We start from the raw sequence: 14,758 nt of genomic DNA on the forward strand, positions 1-14,758 counted from the left end.
ACTGCTGATTCAGAGAGGGCGAAAGGTGGGGGTCTGTCCTTCATGATAAACTCTCTGTGGTACTTGGGTACAGTGATCTTGGTCTTGACGCACTCTTGTTTCCCCAACGTGGAACATCTAGCAATTAAGCCTTAACCATTCTACTTACCAAGAGAGTTCTCCATAATCCCAACTGCAGCTTACATACAGTGATGTTAACCAGGCACTCGAAATATTGAATGCTGCCATCAGCAAACAAGAAACAGCCCATCAGACACTTTTCAAATCTTTGCTGGGGACTTTAATCAGACTTGTTTGAAGAAATCTTTACCTAATTATCAACAATGTGTAAGTTGCAGTACTAGGGGTCCACTGCTATACAGTACTATGATTAGGAATGCCTACTGTTCCCAAGCCCAGACAGCATTTTGGGAAATCTGATCACCTGACTGTCCTTCTCCTAGCTGCACTCAGGCAGAGGCTAAAGAGCAGGGTTCCAGTGGTTAGGAGTACAAAGAGGTGGTTGCAAGGGGCAGAGGAGTGGCTACGGGATTGATTCGAGTCAGTGGACTGAGCCGAGTTCAAGGACTCATCAGAGGATCTGAATGAATACACCTACTGATTATTTCCAGCATTTTCTGTTTTATTACAAAGACTCATTTCTGGTATGCAAAGTGTATGTTTTTATTTTGGTCTTAAACGCTTATCATGAATATTGGAAATCCAAATTGAGTTTATAACATTCATGTTTATTTTTCCCTCTGAGAGAAGTCTTCTGATCATAGCAAAGTTTCTCAACATTTCCCTACATTGGTTAATATTTTTATTTATGGGATGAGAGTGTCATAGGCTAACCCAGAATTTATTACTCATCTATAATCATCCCTTGAATAGAAGATACTGAACCACTTCCTTAAACAAATGCATTGCTTCAAAATGCTGGGGAGTAAAGTGCAGATTTTAGGGACAGTAAGGGATGGCAAGATAGGAAAATGAGCAGCTATCTCCGCTCTCCTCATCAGATGAGTAAAACTTGTAACACAAGCACATTCACCCAATTCCCTGATATGGACTAAAAGTGAAACAGTGGGCAGGAGCTTGTTGATCAACTAGGAGTGAATGCAGTGGAAATGATTATAACACACATATAACACTGGAGGAACTCAGTAGATCAGGCAGCATCTATGGCAGGGGTCAGCAACCTTTACCACTGAAAGAGCCACTTGGACCCGTTTCCCACAGAAAAGAAAACACTGGGAGCCGCAAAACCCGTTTGACATTTAAAATGAAATAACACTGCATACAACGTTTTTTTTGCCTTTATGCTATGTATAAACAAACTATAATGTGTTGCATTTATGAAATTGATGAACTCCTGCAGAGAAAATGAAATTACATTTCTGCATGCAACAAAAACATTTTGAACTCCGAAAAAAAGACGTTGGGTTGAAAGTTACTTTTAAGTAAAATACTCAACGTCTATTTGAGTCCTTCTTGTATTTATGAAAAACGCCGAACTTAAATTTTCCGCCAGCAGCAAACCAAAAATAACATCAGCCAGCTGTCAGCTTGAAAAATAAAAGGACTATTTCACTGAACAATGAAAAAATATGAATATACATAAAATAATAGGCAATTAAAATATTTATCATACTTGGTTAATGGGATTTCTGCTCCTGGACCTCAGCGCACAGCGTCTGCACATCAGGGCTGTATGACGTCACCTTCATCTTTACACAGGATCGCAAGCTGTCATCTGTGAGGCATGCGCGATGTTTGTTTTTAATAAAGTTCATGTTGGAGAACACCTGCTCACTTACATATGTGGATCCAAAGATCGACAGGACTCAAAGCGCATACTTTTTAATGTTTACATAAATGTCGGGCATAGCATTCCATGTTTCGAACACAAGTTTGTCCGGTTTTAGAAGGTTTTCAATATCACTCCATTTGTGTTTCTGAGCAAGAACGGCCTTCTGACGGGCAACATCTTCAAGGTCTGCTGTCAAGCGTCTAAACTTGGACACCCATATGTCTTTGTCGGCTATGTCGGCCAGTTCCATCTCAAGATCAGGTTGACTCACACCTGACAATGCAGTCGTATTCAGTAGGGAAGGATCGATGCTTAAGGGAGTGACCGGGAAGGATAATGTGTTTTTTTCCTCTCTGAACTCACAGAAGCGTTTCCCAAACGATGTTTGCATTGCGATGATTGCAGAATGTAAATACTCCGAAATTATCATGTCGTGACCTTGTTTGAACTCTCTCAAATTGGGGAAGTGAGACAAAGTGCCTTTCTGTAAATCTCTGGCAAGCAACGTCAACTTGCGCTCGAATGCCAAAACATCCTCCAACATGTGCAGGGCTGTGCGTCCTTTCCCCTGAAGAGCTGTGTTCAGCGTGTTCAGGTGCGCTGTCATGTCTACCATGAAGTGTAGCTTTTCCAGCCACTCTGGCTGTTCCAGCTCAGGAAAGGTGAGCCATTTGCTGCCCAGGAAAGTTTTCACTTCTTCCAGACACGCGACAAAGCGTTTCAGCACCTTCCGTCTGGACAGCCAGCGATAAAAACACGTTGTAGCGGTGTCAGTAAACTGCAGTCAAAGATAGCTTTATTCGAACTAAACAGCCTTGCTTTTAAGCCTCCCTCAACCCAGCCCCCATGGACGCAGATGCTGCAAAAGACGCGTACTCACAAACCCCCGTAGGCTATCTCCCTTAGCCGGAATGCTGGCTAATTGTGAGGAAATGTGTCGCCACACTTAGATTGTACAAGATCACCATAATCTTCAAATTTAGAATTACATTTCAAAAGCTAACAAACTAACATAAAATACATTTTAATTAAATACTGACCAATTATTTCCCAAAGCCACAGGGAGCCGCAGCACAGAGGTGAAAGAGCCACAAATGGCTCGGGAGCCGCAGGTTGCCGACCCCCGATCTATGGAAATTAATAAAGAGTCAATGTTTTGGGCTGAGAAGCTTCTTCAGGACTGGAAAGGAAAGGGAAGAAGCCAGAATAAGAAGGTGGGGGGAGGGGAAGGAGAAAAAGCTGGCAGGTGATAAATGAGACCAGGTGAGGGGGAAAACGGGGAAGTGGGGGAATGGGGATAAAATAAGAAAGGGGGAGGCGAAAGGTGGAAAGTGTCAAGGGTTAAAGAAGGAGGAATATAAATGGACAGGACCTTGCTTTTCAAAATAAAATAAAACAATTTTTTTTAAATGCTGGATTTGATTCACTGGAGAGGGACTTGATCTTCAATCCTTTAAACTTGAGACACAGAGGGCAACACACCCAAAATGCTGGAGGAATTGCAGAAGTTTGGGCAGCATTTGTGGAGGTGAATAAGCAGTCAATGTTTCAGCCTGGCTTGCTGACTTCCTTCAGCATTCTGTGTGTGTGCATGTTGCTCTGAATTTCCAGCATCTGCAGAATCTCCTGTGTCTATGAAGTCAGTGGAATGTTATTTAGAGTTATTTTCAATTTCTATTCAATAAACAGATGTGTTAGTAATGGAACTGGTGTGGAATCTCAATTGAATTTAATCCTAAATCAAGCAGAACTCTAATCCAAAAACTGAATTATGATCAAAGCACTGCGCTCTTCCCCAAAGCACCACCACCAGAAACGGGAATGCAAATGATCTCACTGGGTTTGACAAGGGTTGATATTGGAAGATTCACCTTCCCAGAGAGTATAGATCTGGAGTCACAGAATGACCCAGCAGGGAAACAAGTCTTTCAGCCAATTGACTCCATGCCAAATAACAACGTCCCACATACACAACAGCACAGGACAGTACAAACAGTTCAGAACAGTATGTACATTACAGGACATCATGTACAGTACAAGAAAGTATAAACATTACAGGACAGTATGTGTAGTACAGGAAAGTACGTACATTACAAGACAGTGCATATATTACAAGACAATACGTGCATTACAGGACAGTATGTACATTACAGGACTGTATGTACAGTACAGGACCATGGATACATTACAGGACAGTACATACATTACAGGACAGTGCTACCAGACAGTATGTACAGTACAGGACAGTACATACAGCATAGGACAGTACATACATTACAGGATAGTATGTAAAGTACAACACAGGAATAGGCTCTTTGGCCTACAATTTTCAAACCTATGCTAAATCTCATCTCTCTGCACACAGTACATATTTCTCCATTCCTTGCAATCCAATGTGCGTGTGCATAAGGCTCTTAAGCACTGCTAAAATTTCTGCTTTCAGTAACTCCCCTGGCAGCTCACCACACTCTGCAAAACAAAAACTTGCCCCACACACTTGCTAACAAGTATTGTTGGCAGAATTTCTGATGGTGATAAGGGGGCACACAGGAATGAGGTGGATCAACTGATCAAATGGTGTTGAAACAACATCAATAAGACAGAAGAATTGATCATGGGCTTCAGGAAGGGTTAGTTGAGGGAACACAAGTCCTCATGGAGGGATCAGAAATGGCAAGTTTGAAAGGTTTCAAGTTCCTGGGTGTCAGCATCTCTGTGTATCTATGCTGGGCCCAGCATATTGATGCAATTACATAGAAGGCACGACAATGGCTATATTTCATAAGGAGTTTGAGGGGAATTGGTACGTCACCAAAGATACTCACAAATTTCTACAGATGTGGCCATTCCCCTCAGCAACAAGCATATCCCTTTGGATACTGCTGGGGGTATGACCCATGGGTCACGGTAGCAGCAGCCACGCTAGTGGCACTGTGGCCGGCTCTGAGGCTTGATAGGGAAAAGTAAAGACTGACAGACAGACAGACAGACATACTTTATTGATCCCGAAGGAAATTGGGTAAAGTCAGCCAGTTATAGGGGACAGTAGTTAGGGGGACAGAAAGGAGATTCTGTAGCCTACTAAGAGACACCAAGATGGGTGTTAGGGTCCACGATATATTGGAGCGACTGCAGGATATTCTCAGTAAGAGGGGGACAGCCAGAGGTCGTGCTGCATAGTGGCACCAATGATATAGTCAGAAAAGGGGAAGAGGTCCTATCCAGTGAGTATTTAAATTTAGGAAAACGATTGAAGAGAAGGACCTCCAAGGTAGCAATCTCCAGATTACTCCCATGCCACGGGCTAGTGCAGGTAAGAATGGGATGATATCATGGATGAATGAGTGGCTGCGGAGTTGGTACAGGGGACAGGGTTGCAAGTTCTTAACTCATTGGACCCTTTTCTGGGAAAGGGGTGACCCGTACCCATACCAGAGAGTCAGGTTGCACCTGAATTGGAGGGCAACCAATATCCTGGCTGGGAGGTGTGCTAATGTTACTCAACAGGACTTAAACTAGTTTTGCAGGAGGCTTGGAAATGCAACACCAAGTCATTAAGAGGAGCATTGGAACACCAAGGAAAGTATTGAAAGGCAGAATCAAAATAACAGGTATGATGGGTCAGACATTTTGAATTATAATTATAATATTATAATAATACATTATAATGCTCGTAGTATTAAGGGTAAGGGTGATGAACTTACAGCAGTCATGGATAGATGAAACTACAGTGCAGAGAGGGGCAGGAATGGGTGATTAACCTATTAAGTTTTAAAGATAGAGAAGAGGGTAAAAGAGTGGGGGAGTTGCACTACTAATCAGGGACAATATCACAGTGGCACTCAGGGGAAACATAATGGAGGGATCAGACACCGAGACCATTTGGGTAGATCTCAGGAATAGAAAGGGTGCAAGGGTGGGATTGTATTACAGACCCCCCCCCCCCCAATAGCCACCAGGACACTGAGGAATAGAGGAGATAGCAGGAGTAAGTTTTTTACGCAGGGAATGGTGAGTGTGTGGAATGGGCTGCCAGTGGGCGGTTGTGGAGGCGGAAATGATAGGGTCTTTTAAGAGACTCCTGGATGGATACATGGAGGTTAGGAAAATAAAAGGCTATGGGTAAGTCTAGGTAGTTCTAAGGACATGTTCGGCACAGCTTTGTGGGCCAAAGGGCCTGTATTGTGTTGCAGGTTTTCTATTTTTCTATGAGGAGAGTAAAGAAGCCAGAAAAGAACTAAAGAAGGAAATTAGGAAATCCTGGAGGGGGTATGAAAAGGCTTTGGCAAGTAGAATTAAGGTGAATCCCAATGATGAAGGGAAAGGTAAACTTAGGTACAGGAATAGGTAAATGGGGAAATGGATTAAGGGATATGATTAGCTTATGATCAATTGTCTTATAGGTACCTTATGTTACTGGGCAGTCAGAAAGAAACTCTACCCGGTGACGCATTAGGCATTGTTTTCTAAAAGTGCTAAGCATAACTCAATATGGGTATGGTATGATTGAAGGGGCATCTTAAGGCATAACTAAATATGAGACATAACGTTTGAGAGAAGACGTAAGTGACAGAGGAAGGTGCCAATATGAGAAAGTTAAGTTGTATCCAGACTAGTCTTGGCAGAAATAATTATAACTAACCAATATTGATTTTACATCTAATTGTATCTTAGCATGTGATCGAAACTATTCTAAAACTGTATTAACTCACGTAATTATAATATTTCCTGTAATGATCAATGTCATAAATTGTGTGGAATTGTGTTCGGGGGGTGGGGCAGTGTCCCGACTGTCTCTCTGGGAGATCAGTCTGTAACTTCCCCCATAGCATGCTATGAATAAAAAGTGAAGTTTGATGAAGTATCGCTTGATTTATGGTTTTATTGAATTCGTGGTACCTTGTGTTATTGTATCGGGTCAATCCGTCTTTAACACCAAGGCATTCAATACATACATGAAGAGCCAGAGGATAACCAGGGAGAGGGTGGGAACACTCAAGGGAAAAGGAGGGGTGGGGAAACACTTGCTTGGATACAGATAATGTGAATGAGGTACTTAATGAGTACTTTGCTTCAGTATTTACCGAGGAAAAGGATATGGAGGACCAGGAAATCAGTGCTGAGTGTATAAATATGTTAGGGCATTGAGAGGTAAAAGAGGAGGAAGTGCTAGGCATTCTAAAGGGTATCAAGGTGGATGTCACCAGGGCCTGTTGGGATTTACCCCAGGTTATTGAAGAAGGCAAGAGACGAGATTGGTGAGCCCTTGACCATCATCTTTCTGTCCTCTCTAGGCAGAGGTGAGGCCCTGGAGGACTGGTGAGTGGCTAACGTTGTACCTCTATTTTAAGAAGGGAGAAAGGAAAAATCCTAGGAATTATAGACTGGTGAGTCTCACTTCAGTTATAGGAAAATTGATGGAGAAACTTCTTAGGGATAGGATATATGAGCATTTAGAAACCTCATTAGGGAGAGCCAGCATGGCTTTGTGTGTGGCAGGTCAAGTCTTACCAACTTGATTGAGTTTTTTGACTAGGTGACAAGAGAGATTGATGAGGCTAGGGCAGTGGATGTTCTCTACATGAATTTTAACCATGTAACATATAACAATTACAGCACGGAAACAGGCCATCTCGGCCCTTCTAGTCCGAGATTTTAGTAAGGTGTTTGACAAAAGTTCCTCAGGGGAGGCTAATCCAGAAGATTAAGTTGTCTGGGTGTCTGCGGCAAATTGCACATGAAAGACAGAGTACTGATTGAAGGGACTAATTTGTGTTGGAGATCTTTAGCTAGCGGTGTCCCATAGGGTTCTGTAGTGGGACCTCTGCTGTTTGTGGTGTATATAAATAAGCTGGATGAAAATGTAGATGTGGGGTAGCAGATTTGTGGATAATTCCAAGATTGGTGGAGCTGTGGATCTTGTAGAAGACTGGAAAAAAATATAGCATGATATCGATCAGTTGCAGATATGGGCTGAGAAATGGCAGATGGAGTTTAACCCAGATAAATGTGAGATGTTGGACCTCTGGGCAAATGCAAGGAGACAGTACACTGTTCAGGACAAGGTCCTTAATAGTATTGCTGAGCATAGAGATCTTGGGTTCTTGAAAGTGGGGACACAGGTTGATAGGGTGGATAAGAGGCATTGAGTTCAAAAGTCAAGAGGTTATGTTGCAACTCTGGTGAGGCCACATCAGGACTGTTGTGCACAGTTCTGATTTCCCAACTATAGGAAGGCTGTTGAGGCTTTGGAGAGGGTGCAGAAGAGAGTTACCTGGATGCTGTCTGGTTTAAATGGCAGGTGCTGTCACCAGTGGCTGGATAAATGGATTGTTTTTTCTGGAGCGCTGGAGGCTGAGGGAAGATCTGACAGAGGTTTATAAGATTACGAAAGGCATCGATGGAGTGTACAGGGAGTATCTGTTTCCCAGGGTAAAAATGTCTAATACCAGAGGGCATGCATTGAAGGAGAGTGTGGGTAAGTCAAAAGGAATGTGAGGGCTAAGTTTTTTACTCAGAGAGAGGTGGGTGCTCGAAATGCACTGCCTGGTATAGTGCTAGTGCATTGGAGACTTTTTAGAGACATTGTGATAGGCACGTGAATGTGAGGAAGATGAAGGGATATGGGCATTGTATAGGTAGGAGGGATTAGTGTTTGGGCAATTCTGATTTGCTTTTTAGCTGATTCGGCACAACATTGTGAACTGAAAGGCCTGTTCGTGTGTTGTACTCTTGTATGTTCAATGTACCATGGACAGCATTCTGACTGGTAACATCACTGTCTGAGATGGAGAGTTCACTGCACAGGATTGGAATAATCCTGTAGACCTTCTGCAGCCTCCCTGCTTCATTTGCAAATCTGGCCACAAACTCATCAATTCCATCATCCAAATCTTTGACATACAAAATAACAAAGTGGTCTCAATACAGATCCCTGAGGAACACAACTCCACTAGTCACTGGCAGCCAATCAAAAAAGGCTCCCTATATTCACACTTTTTGCTTCTTGCCAATCAGACCATGCTCTATCCATGCTAGCATCTTTCCTGTAATACAATAGGCTGTTAACTCATTAAGCAACTTTGTGTGTGGCACCTTGTCAAAGGCCTTTTGAAAATCCAAGTACTTATCATTCACTGATTCTCCTTTATCTATCCTTAATATCCTGAACTCTCTGGAATATGGATAGCCGGCACAGCCCTTTTGAAGATTCAGAACTGTCCCGCTAATAGGTAATCGTGTTTTGGGCACCAAGCATCGAGTATTTACAGAGCACCCGATCTGAGGTTTGATGCTCAGTCGTAAGCCCTGCTAGTGATTTCCTCTGGCATTTGTTTTGTGCTGAGTGCTCAATCCAGCTTGATACTCTATCTCGATATCTTGATCCTTGCTTCAGATACTCCAGCATTTGGGTCCAAACCATCCTCGTCAAGAACTCTCATCACACTCTCCATTCTTGAACAGTGAAGTGACATTTGTAATTTTCCAGTCTTCCAGAACGATGCCAGGATCCATTGATTCTTGAAAGATGGTTACTAATACCTCCACAATCTCTTCAGCCACCTCTTTCAGAACCCTAGGGTGTATACCATTTGGCTCAGGTGACTTATCAATTTTCAGACCTTCAATTTTCCCAAATACCTTCTTCGAAATAGCAACTGCACTCACTTCTGCACTCTAGCACTCTCAACCTTCTGGCATACTGCTACCGACAACCACAGTGAAGATTGATGGAAACACTTATTCAGTTTGCCAGCCATTTCCTTCTCCCCCATTATTACCTCTCCAGTGTAATTTTCCAGTGGTCCAATGTCCTAGTTTTGCCTCTCGTTTACTCTTATAGATCAGAAAAAAACTTCTGGAATCCTCTTTGATATTATTGGTTATCCTTTCTTCAGATTTCATTGTTGCTCCCCCCCCCATGGTTTTTTAAGTGTTGGTTTTTAAAAGTTTTGTAATCCTCTAATTTCCCACACATTGTTGCTCTATTGTGCTTTTATGTTGGCTTTGACTTCCCTTGTCAGTCACCGTTACCTCATTCTGCCCTTAGGATACTTCTTCTTTGGTATGTATATATCCTGTGCCTTCCGAATTGTTCTCAGGAATTTCAGCCATTGCTGCTCTTCCACCATCCCTTCTACTATCCTCTTCTTCTCTCATGCCTCTGTAATTCTCTATACTCCACTTTAATACTGACTCATCTGACTTTAGCTTCTCCCTCTCAAACTGCAGGATGAATTCTATCATATTATGATCACTGTCTCCTAAGGATCAGCTAACCATTTGATTAGCTCTCTAATGAAATCCAGTTCATTACATAACACCCAATCCAGAATAGCTGATCCCCTAGTGGGCTCAACCACAAGCTGCGCCAAAAAGCCACTTTGTATGCTTTCGAAAAATTCCTCCCCTTGGGATCCAGAACCAACCTGATTTTCCAATCTACCTACATATGGAAATCCCCTCATGACAATCGTAACATTGCCCTTTTGATGTCCATTTTCTATCTCCTGTTGTAATTTGTACCCCACATCCCTGTGTAATGCCCTGGTTAATATTTCTACTGCTATGCTGTAGGTATTTCATTTTAGCAGTTTTCTGCAAAAACAGTGTGTCCTTCTGGAGGACTGTTTCAGTTTCACCCAGAGATAAGATGCCATGTTGTTCCAAGTTAGAAATAGTTTGCGTCAGCCAGTCAGGATGGTGGGATTGGGAGAAAGTTCTAGAGCCAGCAGGGTGGAAGAGAGTTTGGTGACAGACAGTAGTTTGGGTCTTTTGGTGGGAACTGTGGAGTGAGATGAAACAAAGATGCTGCAAAATGCTGTTGAAAGGAGAACTCCCATACCACAAAGTGCTTTCTACAGATAAATGGTTTAAAGGTGGAAGGGCCAATACTCCTGAGAGAGAGCCAGTTTGTTTGAAAAGGACCTCGAGAGAAATTTGGAATGTGGCGGGTGCTTCTGTGGGTCCAGCACATGAGTTAAAGATGACTCCAGTATGAGCTCCAAATGATATGGGCTAATAGGCCCTTATATATTTTTCTTTTCTTTCTGTTATTAACTATTTAATAAAACTGAAATTAGTAAATATAATTTACTAATTTATAACTATATGCAGCGTACAATCTGTCATTTCTTGCTGACCAATAATTGTATATCGGCAGTATTTACACAGCATTCACTCAAATCGAGGTTTCTTTAATCAGAACATCACAATGTTCCTGTTTGGTTGAACTCCAAATCATACCGACCCTAGACGTATATTGTTTATGAAAGGTGGCCTTCTCACCACTGAGTCACTTTACTGTTCGCAGAGTTAGCTATTGAGCCAAGTTGGGCGGGCAGGGCTTAGTCAAGATGGCACTAAACGGCGACTCCTTTGCTTGCATCCTTGGAAACAGTTCTATTTCCATTTTAATATCTCTATTTTTCCCTTTCAGGGTTCTTTTGAAGACACTGACTTGGAGTTACACATTGACTTCGGTTCTTCATGGGAATCAGACCTGCTCTTGAGGTGTCACAACTGGCTGTTATTCGACATGCCAAGGGCGCAGCCTATGAGCTCAGCTAGCCTTTGGAGGCCTAGGATCTCGAGGCTCTGGAGATGGGCAGATCAAAGGTCAGTGTCCTGACAGACCAGTGTGTCATGGGAGCCGGAAGATCTTCTGCTGTGTGCCCAGAGATCTGAGATCTTTGGGCACAGAGCTCAGAAAAAACAATGCAACAGACTTTTACCATGGTAAACCAGCATGTTGTTTGTTACGCCTCCCCTCTCGCTGTGAAACAGAGGCATCTCTTTCTCCATAATTAGGGAGAGAGAGAACCTGTGGTATGTGAATACTGGGTGAATGTGTAGTCTTTGGAGTACTGCAAGTCACTTTTGCAACATGCTTGAGTGCTCAGTGGCAGGTGCTGATGCTTTTTTTGCCGGGGTGCGGGGGGGGGGGGGGGTTTGTTACTTGCTGCCACTAAAGTGCGGGGGAAAGGGGAGCTGGGGGGTACTTTGGGGTTCTAACATTTAACTGTCATTCATTCTTTGGAGCACTCCTCTGTTTTCATGGATGGTTGTAAAGAAAAAACATTTCAGGATGTACCGGTATATTGTATACATTTCTCTGACATTAAATGCACCTTTGAAACTTTGAAGTTTACATATGAGCCCCAGTGAGAGGGTTACACTTGTTACTGTTCCAAAGTCTATATATGATCATCATACCAGTCAATCTCTAACTGCACACAACATCATCTGTCTTATACTGTGTACGTTCAAATATACCACCTTCAGTTCGGTATCTGTCACCCCTTTCGATCTTGTCCCCCTTTTACGCTGCAACTCATCCCACTGACTGTAAGTTTGCCCTGTCCTTCCTGGCAGTCTCACTGCACACTACCTCTGCCTGTAAACCAAGAGCCCTAACACTCCGTTTCACATCTCCCTGCTGAATTAGTTTCAACCCTCCTGAACAGCTCTAGCAAACCTGCCTGCAAGGATGTTGGTCCCTCTTTGGTTCAGTTGTAACCTGTCCCTTTTGTACAGGTCATACCTTACCCAGAAGAGATCCCACTGATCCTGAAATCAGACACCCTGGACCCTGCAACAGTTTCTCAGACACACGTTCATCTGTGAAATCATCCTATTCTTACTCTCACTGGCATGTGGCACAGGCAACAATCTGGAAATTACTTCGCTGGTAGTCCTGCTTTTCAGCTTTTATACCTAGCTCCCTAAATTCTCTCTTCAGGACCTCCTCAACTTTAGTCATTGGTGCCAATATGTAGCAAGACTTCTGGCTGCTCATCCTCCCCTTTAGAATGTCATTATGCAATCCAAGATGTCCCTGATCCTGGTACCTGGGCGGCAAGATACCATCCAGGTGTCTCTATAGCACCCACAGAGTCTCGTGTCTACTCCTCTAACTGGGGAATCCCCTATCACTACTGCACTCTCCTTCTCCCCTCTTCCTTTCTGAGCCACAGTATCAGACTCACTTCCAGCGCTGTGGCTCCTGCCCATTAGATTTTCAACCTCAATAGAATCCAAAGCCATAGACCTATTTTTGAGAGGAATGGCCACAGGGACGCTTTGCACTGGCTGCCTATAGCCCTTCCCTCTCCTGATAGTCACTCAGTTACCTGTCTCCTGCCACTTAGGGGTGACCCCTCCCTGTAGTTTCTGTCTATCACCTCCTCATTCTCCCGTATGAGCTGAAGCTCATTGAGCTGCAGTTTCAGTTCCTAAACATGTTCTCTCAGGAGCTGCAGCTGAGTGCACCTGGTGTTGATGTGTGGTTATTCAGAGCCTGGAGGTCTCCCAGAACTCCCACACTCACATAAAGAGCACAACAGAGGTCCTGGAGGCATTAACACTGTTTTAACTATGCACTAACCAGTGAAGAGTGAAGAATGAGGAAGAAGAAGAAAGAAGGAGAAGAAACTTACTAGTTACTTACCTCACCCAAATCTGATGAGCCAATGCCACTTCACTCTAATACTGGTCCATTCGGACAATAGCCACTCTGCTTATCTCTGCCTTATTTTTATTTGCCCTTGCTAATTGTAACTTCACCATGGAAATTCCACAGAAGTTCCTTTTTTTAAATCTCTTGCTCCCGAACCTGCATGAGACCTTCTCTGCCAATTCAACTGTGATTAGGATGCCAAAAATGCTACAAAGTGTTGTAAGCTCAGTCAACTCCATCATGGGCACTAGCCTCCCCAACATCCAGGACATGGTCTCTTCTCATTGCTCCAATCAAGGAGGTTCAGGAACCTGAAGGTATACACTCTGTTTCAGGAACAGTTCCACCATCAAATTTTCGAATGGACAATGAACCCATGAACACTACCTCAGCATTTTTCTCCTTGTTTTTCACTACTTATTTACATTATTTTGCATGTATGTTTCTAATTGTAATTTACAGATTTTATTATTACGTAATGCAATGTACTGCTGCTGCATAACAACAAATTTCATGACATATGCCAGTGATAATAAACCTGACTCTGATAAAACTTTTCCCCCTTCACCTCTTAGGGAAATGTTGGAATAGGTTTGGACTTTGCTAGAACATGGGAGGATGAGGGGACATTTGATAGAGGTATGCAAAATTATGAGGGCTATAGACAGGGTAAATGCAAGTAGGCTTTTTCAGAGGTTGGGTGGGACTACAACTAGAGGTCATGGGTTAAGGGTGAAAGGTGAAATGTTTAAGGGGAACATGAGGGGGAACTTCTTCACTCAGAGGGTGGTGAGAGTATGGAACAAGCTGCCAGCACAAGTGGTGGATACAGGACCGTTTTCAACACTGAAGAGAAGTTTAGATAGGTACCTGGACCAGAGTGGTATGGAGGGCTATGGTCCAGGTGCAGGTCAGTGGGACTAGGTAGAATAATTGTTCCACACACACTAGTTGGGGCTATAACTCTATGACATTTGTGCAGAATCCCATTTTATTCTATGTGGCTCCTTCAGCCACTTACACATTATGAATAATTTACCCTGACCAATTAACCAACCTATAGGACATAAAACAGTACAGCCCTGGACAAGCCATTCAGGCCACGGGTCATTGTCTTATGGTAAAACATCACTCTCTTAGGCCATAGTGAAAGAGAAATTTCATCAATTAGGTTGCAAATGTTTTATAATTTTCTATTGCAATGCTTGTGGAGATTCTGTCATATTCCAGGCAGAGATGGGTGAATTCTCAGGCACTGAAGGAAATAAACAGTTAATGTTTCAAGGTGAGACACTTCATCAGGACTGGTGAGTGGTCTGTGCCCAAATTGTTGACTGTTTATTTATTCCCAGAGACGCTGCCAGTCCTGGGGTCCTCCAGCATTTTGTGTGTGTTGTTCTACATTTCCAGCATCTGCAGGATTTAGCCACAAAATTCAAAGGGATAGACTTAGGACAGAGACAAGGAGAAGTACGGTTTTTGCACAGAGAGGACAGAATCTATAGAAT

The sequence above is a fragment of the Hypanus sabinus genome, chromosome 13 (genome assembly GCF_030144855.1).
Source record: "Hypanus sabinus isolate sHypSab1 chromosome 13, sHypSab1.hap1, whole genome shotgun sequence".
NCBI classification, from domain to species: Eukaryota; Metazoa; Chordata; class Chondrichthyes; order Myliobatiformes; family Dasyatidae; genus Hypanus; species Hypanus sabinus.